This window comes from Bacillus rossius, chromosome 16, assembly GCF_032445375.1.
Source record: "Bacillus rossius redtenbacheri isolate Brsri chromosome 16, Brsri_v3, whole genome shotgun sequence".
Classification (NCBI taxonomy): Eukaryota; Metazoa; Arthropoda; class Insecta; order Phasmatodea; family Bacillidae; genus Bacillus; species Bacillus rossius.
Genome location: NC_086343.1, coordinates 715,952 through 726,464, shown reverse-complemented (window position 1 = coordinate 726,464; position 10,513 = coordinate 715,952).

Below are 10,513 nucleotides of genomic sequence, written 5' to 3'. Positions count from 1 at the left end.
TCGTCTTTTCGTTTTGCTGTGTTTTTGTCTCGTTTCAACTGTTGTGCTGAAATTTTTGGGTTCGGCATTTTTGTGCTGACATCATTTGTGTTTTTTTTTTTCGTTTTGTTAGTCAATTTTTCTTTGTTTTTGTTTGTTTGTTGACCATATTCCGGTTGTGGAGTATTGTGTGGTGTTTATATCCTGACAACAGCAATTTTTTGCTTAATTTGTGTTTTTGTCATTTGTGTTTTTTTTTTTGTAGTTTTCTTCTACATACATACATGTGCATAGCAATGGCGTATGTCCAAAAGCTCACATCAAGTCGTGTGTTCGTCGCGTGGTTGATGAACCGAGCCGCGCCCACACGTGTGCTCCGCGCGACCTCAGCCGAGCTGGTTCCAGCTCCGGCCCACACAGTGACTCTTGTCTCTGGAGCCGCGCCCTCTCATGGCCCTCGGCATTGTGTCCGCTCTACCTGCCCGCAGCTCTTACCCGCGAGCATGACTCAGCTGGAAGGACAGCTGCCTCCGCCTGTCGCTTCCAACACCTTACAACATGCTGTGTGCTGGACGACTGCAGTTCCCGTCTAATGTTTTGCCAGGGCCGGATTCAGGGGAGGGCAACCGGGGCGATAGCCCCGGGGCCTCCACAAACGGAGGGCACAATAGAGACTTCGGAAAAAAAAAACTTTCAAATTCCGACAAGTAAACACTAGTAAACATTTTGTCCTTTGATATGATTCTTGTCTCCGATTATATTTATGTATGTTTTTTTTTAAATACTAAGAGAATCTACTTGATTTCACAATTAATTATTTATTGGAAAACTCGACTGAAAAATATTGTTCATTTTATTTGGAAGATAATTTGTGGCCAGGGGGCCCCCGCTCGTCTGTTGCCCCGAGGCCTCCAGACCTCTGAATCCGGCCCTGTGTTTTGCATAAGGGTCGGGTTCTAAAATATTTGGTATGTTTTAGATGCAATCGGCCAATCAAAATCGTGCCTAGCGAAAACGGAGATCACATACGTACGTTTCCGTCACAAAGATTCTTCAAAATGGCGAAGAGCACTAAAAAAAACGTTAAGTTTAATGTCGTGTGCGTAAAAAATGAAATTATGTTTGTGTAACTTTTGAAACATCGCTGAAATTGTAATCATTGCGTAACGAATATTTTTTTGTGATTTAAATTTAATCATGTTCCAATAATTTTAAAAATTGCACAAATGTAATAAGTTCAATAATCGCGTCCAGCTCTGTGGTGCATTACTGCCGTCACCGCCGACACAGCGCACGAAGTATCGCCTCGATGTTTGCCGCGGAACTCGAGCAGCGCATACTGAGTCACTGTGACTTGCTAAAATAATAATAATAATAATAATAATAATAATAATAATAATAAAGCTTTCAAAGATTTCCTTTTGACCGGAAAAAATTTTCAGGTAACTCCGCCGCATCGTTTAGTTTGTATGATTTTTAAAAGTGTACAGATAATTTGTGCTCATCCTGTATTTAGGGGACAATCATTAAAAAGATATCTGGTGAATTACTGGCATGCTCCACAGAAGACTTGACGCGGTCTGCTAAGGCTTACAGCCGCTCTGCTCTGAACACGACTCCATGCGCAACCAACACACCGCCGGGTGGTCGTTATGCCGGGCTGGTTGCAGCGACTGCCGGGAGGAAGCGCCACTCTCCACTTCCGCCCGCCGCCAGACGGCGGGGCGCGTTCCTTTTGTCGGCGCGGATGTCGCCGCTGACGGAAGTCAAGTCGTCCGCGTTTACTTTGTCTTCCTCGGCTCCTGATCTCGCCCATTTTTCCTCTTCGACTCTCGCTTCTTTTCTTTTTGCTCCCTTTCAGTTCCTTGCTTTCTATATTTATTCTCTTTCTTTTTCCCCCTCCCTTTTTTTTTCCTTTTCCCGCTGGCGTTGTTATCATCTTATCCAAACTCGCCGTTTCTTCCGCAGAACTGACCGAGGTCCGAGGTCGCAGCCTGCAACCAGCCACGTGCTTGTCGCCACGTTCCATCAGTTCCAGTTGGACTTCACTCCTCTACAAAACGCCATAAAAATGTATGGAATCTAGTAGTGTTAACCGGAATTATTTCAAAGAAATCAGACCTAGTTTTACGTTTTTTTTGTAGGCCTTTGTTTTATTATAAAGTATCAAAGCTCTTAGTGGTCCTATCGTAAATACTTTCTTTGTTATTTTTAATAAACTAAAAAAAAACACGCCTTTATTGATTTATGAACTAAAAAGTTAAAAATAATCTTTAAGTTTAAGTAATTTGCTAAACTCTAACGTACGTTTTTTTAATAAGTTTAAAATAAGACTCAAGTAATGAACAAAACAATGAATTTTAATGAAATAAAAGTGTGGGGTGCCCACGTCTTTAATTTTCGTATTGACGCTAACCTAAAGAATACTATTTTATGATAGAAAATTTAAGACCACTGATATCAAGCTCACCACGCTTTTTTACATTAAAATTAATTGTTTTGTTTATTACTTGATTCTTAATTTAAGCTTATTAAAAAATACGTTATACAGAGTTGAACATTTTATTTAAATTTAAAGATTTTTTTTTCTTTTTAGTTTGTACAACTATGAAATTGTTTTAATAAAATTTTGTTTTTTACTTTTTAGTTCATATTGAATTACAATTGTTATATATTCCTCGAAATGCACTACACACTCAACATCGAAAGAGATTTTTTTTTAATTTCAGAAATTTTGAGGTTTGACCAATTGAAAAAATTTCTCATCATGCCCTGGCCTCATGGATACACAAATATCTTGGTTACTGCACATAGCTCGAAAGTAGTGGTTGTTTGCTGCTATGACCGTCCCCCCCCCCCCTTTTTTTTCTCTTCGGGTCATAGTCATGAAATTATTGTATTGTCGTCCGGATACATATCGACACGACAGTTATAAGTAGGTTGAAATTAATTGACTTCCAAGATTTGATTACATAGTTACCAGTGAAGATAACAAAAGCGTTTTAATAAACCAGTTGAGTTGTGCAGTCCCAAATTCAAAGGCACCTTAAGCCATAAGTCGTAAGTTGGAGTTTTTAGGTCGAATTCTGACTCAGTCTGTATGGCTTACATGTTTCACTCCGGCTTAATAGTCTTGTTCATGGCTGCCAGCTTTTGGAAATGCCTTCAGCAGAGTGTGCGACAGATTTCACTGCTTCGCCTGAAGAGCTGGACACTTTCTTGATTCATTCGAACCTATGTGTGCTCGTATGAGAGTATGTGAGACTGTAGTTTCTACTGCGAGATCGAAGCTGAAGAACAGTAACGGTTACAGAAGCAGAGTCCAAAATGATCGGCCTGGCGCTCCAGCTGAGCACACTTGTGTGCAGACACGAGGAAGCAAGTAGTTGACGCGATCACCTCCGCTCTGACATTTGATGTCAGTGACAGACACGTGACATTAGCAGCCAGGCGTCACCTTCGAAACACGAGCTTACTGGCTCGTGCCACGAGCTTAAACCAGGCCTTGAGGCCTTCTCTGCCTCCACGTTGATTCCTTTTGCTAGAATCCACAACACGTCCCCTCCTTAAAACCTTTACTAGATGCAAATAAAAAAAACTATTTGCATGCAACCCTTTACCACTTTTAGAGTCAACATATATTTTTATATTCTTAATAGTCATCCATTTGATTACTTTTTTTTAGTTGCATTATTTTTAAATACTGTATAATTTTCTTTATGTTCTACACAAATTTTTGTGTCTTAATGAAAAAATAATAATTATGGCATGGTCCTGTGTTTGTCTTCCCATGTAAAAATCGTTGTTTTATGTGAATTTCTGCAAAACTATGCAGTCATATAGGAGTAACATGTAATTTATAAGTTATAAATGATTTTAAAATACTTTTATTTTTTTTCAAATCCTGGCAAATTCAAAGAAATAAACTTTAAATAAATGTATTTTTATAGTATTATAAATATTAATTTTAACCTTTAGACTATGCGCTTCTAGAGAATATATCCCTATTGGTCAGGGTCAGCGAACGTCCAAAGCCGCGTCAATAAGAAACTGTATCGTCCAACTAACGCCACTATTTTTAAAAAAAAATCGTTTTCCCTACAAGATTCTAGACAATATGTTTGATTTATTATTTTGTTTTTACCATGAATGCAGTTTAAGCTGCAAGTGCCTTCTCTTCCAATTCAAGAATATTTTATCCCTATGACAGACAACATAGTGCACTACAGGAATTTTTACACCCACTTGCCTTATTAGCAACTAATTATCAAAATTATTCTAAAATTTTTAATGACGGTGCCAGAGGTTGGAAACAAAACAAAAAAAAATCATCAAGAGTGATTGTCGGCGCTGGAGATAGAAACAAAGCAGCGGCGTAGTGAAATATAAATGCTAATTATAATGGCATAATAAATGACGCACCTCGCAGCTTCCTGCCAGCACCGAGTGGGCGGATTGGACTCCGTCTTGCGAGGACTCCAGTGTATTTACAAAGCGACGTCACAGTCAATTAGCGGCTCATCCATCATGATAACCGGCGCAGCAAGATTAAAAAAAGTGAAGAACTCTTCTATTGAATTACAGCGGAAATGTAACACCTTTTTTTTTTCATTAAAAGTATTCACGTTTTCAACCGATACCGATAAATTACATCAGCGGCACATGATTTTTAAGTTTTTAGTTGCGACGCCATGATTGAAATTCTCATAAGCCACTTCTCCTTCCAGAACTCACTTCTACGTACAAAATTATTCAGTGACTTTGTTAAAAGCTGTTGGCACACGTCTAGGGGGCGCGGAAGACTGTCATATCGGAAATATACCATAATGGCAGTATTCCGCCTGGCCTCTTCGAAAAAGGCGGAAAAGTACCATAACGTTCCATAAGTTCAAAGACGAGGCGGAATTCTACCATAATTCCTTATACACTCCATGGAATGAGCACAGCTGCTTTGCTCTCGATGTAGTGTATAGAATACGTCGCTATGTAGCACTGTTAACCCCCTAGCTGTTTCTTAGGTTATCTTAAAAGGGTACAGATAGCGCTTCTGGCGGTTACTTTCTGTAGTTCCAGTCATAAATCAACTCAACAGATCGCGCACTAATAGAAACAAATGTTTCCAAAAATGGGTTATAGGAAGCAGCATTGTATACTTATAGCCGCGATCTGTAAAAATAAAAATATGGTACCTTTGCTCATGTTTTGACGGGGGAGGTGGGGCGACGGAAGACTACCATACTGGAAGCCCATCAACACTCGAAATGTACGAGCCTATGTCTCCACTAGAGCGCCTGTGCTGCTTGCCCTGTGCCAACAAACTACACTACACAAAAATATTTCCCTCGCATTTCAGTATCTTAAAAACACATTTTTTAGACTTTAATTAATTTATTATAGACATTAAAAATCTTAACATCTGAGTTTTTTTGTGTTCAGTCACAGAAAACATTACATCCTTGAATATTTGCGTTGGATTAAACAATGATCTACAATTATTCCAGTGTGCAAAGATGTAAAGTCTATGAAGCTAGTTACATTACAATTTTACGAGTAAGGCCGTTTTCCTCATTCCGTAGAATGTATAAGAAATTTTGGCAGAATGGAATACTAGGTACCACATGTATTTTTTTAATCGTCGTAATAAGAATACAGTGCTACCTATATAACATTTTTGGAAACATTTCTTTCTTCTCGTCCGCGATCTGGATATGATTTGTTATTGCAACTATCACCGTCTGAAGCGCTATCTGTACGCTTGAAAGTTAACCTGAGAAATAGCTAGAGGGTTGACAGCGCTACCTACCGAGTGTTCTATACACTACTTCGAGGACAATGCTGCTGTACTCATTCCATGGAGGGTGTAAGAAAAAATGGCAGAATTCCGTCTCTTCCTTTGGACTTATGGTACTTTTCCGCCTTTTTCGAAGAGGCCAGGTAGAATACTACCATTATGGTAGTCTTCCGATATGGTAGTCTTCAGTCGCCCCTACGTCTAGAGGTGTTTCGGCTGACAGTTACGTGGTCTTGTCAACTGAGAACTATGTCTGTATTAATTATTATTACAGTAATTCCGCAAAGTAAATATGCATAATTGAAAATTTATGATTAAAAACTAAAAGGCTTGTGTTGTTATTCATCCGGAAGTGTCATCGTGACACATGTTAGGATACATGTTAGTTACTGTAACTGACCAATTACAGTTTGGCATCTCAACGATTCTTCCTAGCGAGTTATTTTAATTCTTTTAACATATATATATATATATATATATATATATATATATATATATATATATATATATCACACTAGCTGAAGTACCCGGCGTTGCCCGGGCTAAACACACAATATAAGGAACATCATTACCGAGTTTCAAGTCCTGTATGACATACACTTAAAAAAGGGAAATTTTGATTCTTAAGTCCCATTGATTGCACAATCTCGGTGAATCAAGGCTACGTATCATCAAAACCAGGACGACAATCTTCATCTTCATTTTGTGGGAAGGCAGGTTAACTCTAGACAAGATGTGACGGACGCACCAAGCGATAGCGCGTTACGTCTATTGACTAAGTTCTAAACTAAACTGTTATTAACGCCTTTAGTTCGCTAGCAGCCGCGAGCATCACTAAGCGGATGGGTTTCGCCAAGAAGGATAGGAAGTTACCAGAACTACTATATGCCCGTGTAGCGGACATAGAGAAATGACACAAACTTATATTTTCAGATTTATTTGTTTATTGTTCACAGACAACAGTTATTGGTTCGTGAAAATATACTCACGCTATGAATAAGTTCTTATACGAAAACAATAATATTAACTAATTAAGCTAGTTCCATACTAATGCATTAAACCATCAACACGTAAAATCATCAAAGAAACGAACACGTTTTACATGCAGCGGAAAACCAGGAGTGATTCCCGAATTAAAAGTGGTGTTTTCTTGCTAGGAAGACCGTGGTCGGACCATTGTGGGGAAGTCTCCAAGTCTCCTGGCGGCTTCGGGAGGGGGGGGGGGGAGAGACAATACCAGCCCGAGGGGGTTGTGGGCGGAGGGGGTTGTGGGCGTTGGGGGGGGGGGGGGAAACGAAGAACAGGAAGGGCAGCGAGCGAGAGTCCACTCGATGCAATTACCGTCGCGGAAGGCGCGTATGGGAGGGGAGGGGAGGACCGTGTGCTGTGTAGCGGCGACCACGTGACCCGCATGAGCCATGAGCCATGAGCCATGAGCCCTGGGAGGGCGGGTAATGGGGTCCCTGATCGCGCCAGGTCGCAGGGCTCTGGGCCCTTCCTCGGAAGTGAGATACTTATCGCCCGGACCCCTAGGGCAGCGACCATGTTGTGTCAGAGCGTGACGATCGGGAGTGGGGCTATCGATGGCATGTTTGCATTACAGCACACCCGCATACTTGCGCACGTCAGTAAACAATCCTGTCTGTGAATCCTCGATTCTAACTCGCGTGAAGGCCTTGCAACCCATGTGTTTTGGTTGTACATTTCTGTCACGCACCTTTTGTTATCCCCGTGTTATTTACCAAGGGTTCGAGAACACACTCTTTATAAAGTGCCATTGTTTATCATTTGTAAACATTGTTCAACTTCGGCAATCTTCATTCATTGTGATCATCTTTATTGTAGGTGCAATACCCCTGACTGTGTCTGATGCTTGCTAGACCACAGAGTCGCGCAGCTGCCCGCTACTGCTACAAGTAGACTACCTACTGGTGTCAGCGGGGCGCAGTCCATGGTCCTCGCTGGAGGCTCCAGTAGTGCTTATACCTGCACGCTACTCTTCCAGTTACAGTTTGTTGAAACTGCTCCGAATCATGAAATTTGACTGATTTATTCTGTGAGACAAATTCCCCGATATGTCACTGGTTTTCACTAATTTTCCAGTGAATTTCATAGTGAAAGCCATTGATTTATCTCTCGTTTTCAATTAACTTACTTAATTGTCAGCGATTCGTGTTTAGAGTGTACGCAGAATATTTGTTTCCTTGTGGCAAAGCATTATTGCTGAATTACTAGCTCAAGGAAACAGTACAGAGGACTGAAGTGACTTAGGGAAGAAGCGGGTCGTTACCACAACGCCGAAATACCATAACGCCGAATGTCAGAATTGACCACAACGCCGACAGCAAGAAAACTGCTGTGTACCACAACGCCGAAATAACTCAATGAATTTGTGTGTGTTTCTTAAATGTACCTTAACGCCGAAATACCACAATCAAACCTAACCTTACCTAACCTAACTTAACCTAGCGTAATATAACCTAACTTAACCTAACCTAACTTAACCTAGCCTATCCTAGCTTAGCCTAACCTAACCTAGTCTAACCTAACCTAATCTTTGTGGCAGTCCTGCAATGACATTTTTCAGCGTTAAACTATTTCGGCGTTGTAGTATTTCGGCGTTGTGGTGCGTCCCCGGAAGAAGCGTGTATTCCTCCTGCTACACGTGGCAACACTGCATGCTACTTCCCACGGCCACGCAGCCAGGCGGGACGCTCGTCTATATGTATGAGTGCATGCTGCTTTATTTACATGGCCGGGCGGCTTTTACAGCGGCGACGGCGGGCGTTTTACGCCCTTCGCGGTCGAGCGGGCCGCACGCACGCGTAAAAACAAGCTGCTTCACAGAGCCATCTTGCGTCGTATCGACTACCGATGCACGATGGGGCGTGCATAGGGGGGGGGGGGGGGGGGACGAGCGGGACCGGACAACCCCCCCTCCCAGGGCTAAAAATATTTTAATATTAAATTCATAAAATGAAAAAAATAAATTTTTAGTATGATATTAAAATAAATCCAATGACACAAGCATAAATGTTTAATTAAAAAGTATTTTTAGATAGCCTAAATCAGCATCATTTAACACGTATTTTTCAAAATTTTCCCGGAAATGGACCCCCGGACCAACCCGGTATTCCATACCCCCCAGACACCCCGAAAAAGCCCTAGCCTTCTGCCTGACCCCTCCCAGAGCAAAATCCTGGGCACGCCACTGGATGCACGGAACGATGTTTACGTTTTTCAAATACAATCATTTATAAAAGTATCATGTAGCCACAATTTCTCTTAAAAGAACTTGCGTTTGCTCTTATAATCAAAGGATAAAATAGGCTATCAAATATCAAAGATAAATGCAGATGTGCATTTACATAAGTTAAACACGGTCGTAGAGGGGCGTGTCCAAAAAAAAAACTGCTGTCCAATCACGAACACAGTGCATGCGTATGGAGGTTTGCATTCAAGCTTGCGACTAAATGAATCAACGAAATTACCGTCCATCTAATTATAGGCCGACAAGACAAAACAGTTTGCCTATTTAGTAATTAAAACCAAATAAGGTAAAAGTTGCATAAGTGTTTTGTTGAAATTTATTAGATAAGACTTTTTGCGCAGGACACATTTTATTTTAATAGTCGCAAATATCAAACACCCGACTCCTTTGAATTTAGGCCTAAGTGTTACGAGATCCACCTGCGTGCGTCGCGACATACGTACTGCCAGTTCTGGTTGCTAAAACATTATTCAGCTGTCGTAGCGTCCCAAATGACGTCATTGGGTGACACTGAAGATTACCAAATGAAAATTCCAGACGTTTCGGATCGTTTAAATTTACTGCACTTCAGCGATGTTGTGCACCCTAAATTTGATTGTACTCCTCGACTTAACGCCTCTGGATTTGTTATTTTTAATTGTATTTAACAGTACGCCGTCCAATTTTTAATTCCTGCAGGAGCCCAATGGCAAGTGGTAAACTGAGGTGACACAAGCTCCAAGGAACCTATTGTTAGCAAAAGCCAAGAAACTAGCCAGCCAAATGAATGACTCAGTGCGTCTACATGGAAACAGAAGACAAAACAATACTGGCTGAGGAGAGAGACTGTGTTCTGTGTGGAGAGTGGGAAGAATGAACTGTGGTATCAATGTCTGCGTAACTCAGTGCACTGGTTAAGAGGATATAGCGGCTGCTAAGGTTCGAGCACGGGAATGTGGTTTTTGTAAGAGCCTCTAGAGTTTTGTTTCCTTATTAATTATAACAATTATTGTTAAAAATAAATGTTAACTTAAATAATATTCAAATTTCTAATGTATTTTGTTGGGAAAATTTCACGAATGAATAAGTAGCATATGGAGCTGTAAGTCCAATCATTTTACTTTCAGTTTACAAGGCCTACTTATATAATATATAATTTTTTTCTGAATACTATAACAGTTTTTAATAAATATATTTTTTTTCCCTGTGAGATGAACATTGTGTTTTCTTAATTAAATTCATATTCGTCATCTTGCCCCCACTGGTTCGTTATCTTACGCACCTGTGCGGGCAAGATGATGAATTTGCATACCTACTATCACAAAAAATAATTTTTTTTTCTACGATTTTTTGCTTTGCTCTTGGAACCATTAAAATTTCCAAAAAGGAATAATTTTACTCGCATATAGTGTAGGAGCATTAGATAAATATTAGCACGCCCCAAAGCGTATAAAGTAAGTATGAACCTTGCCCTCCAGGTGTAATGTTGAACC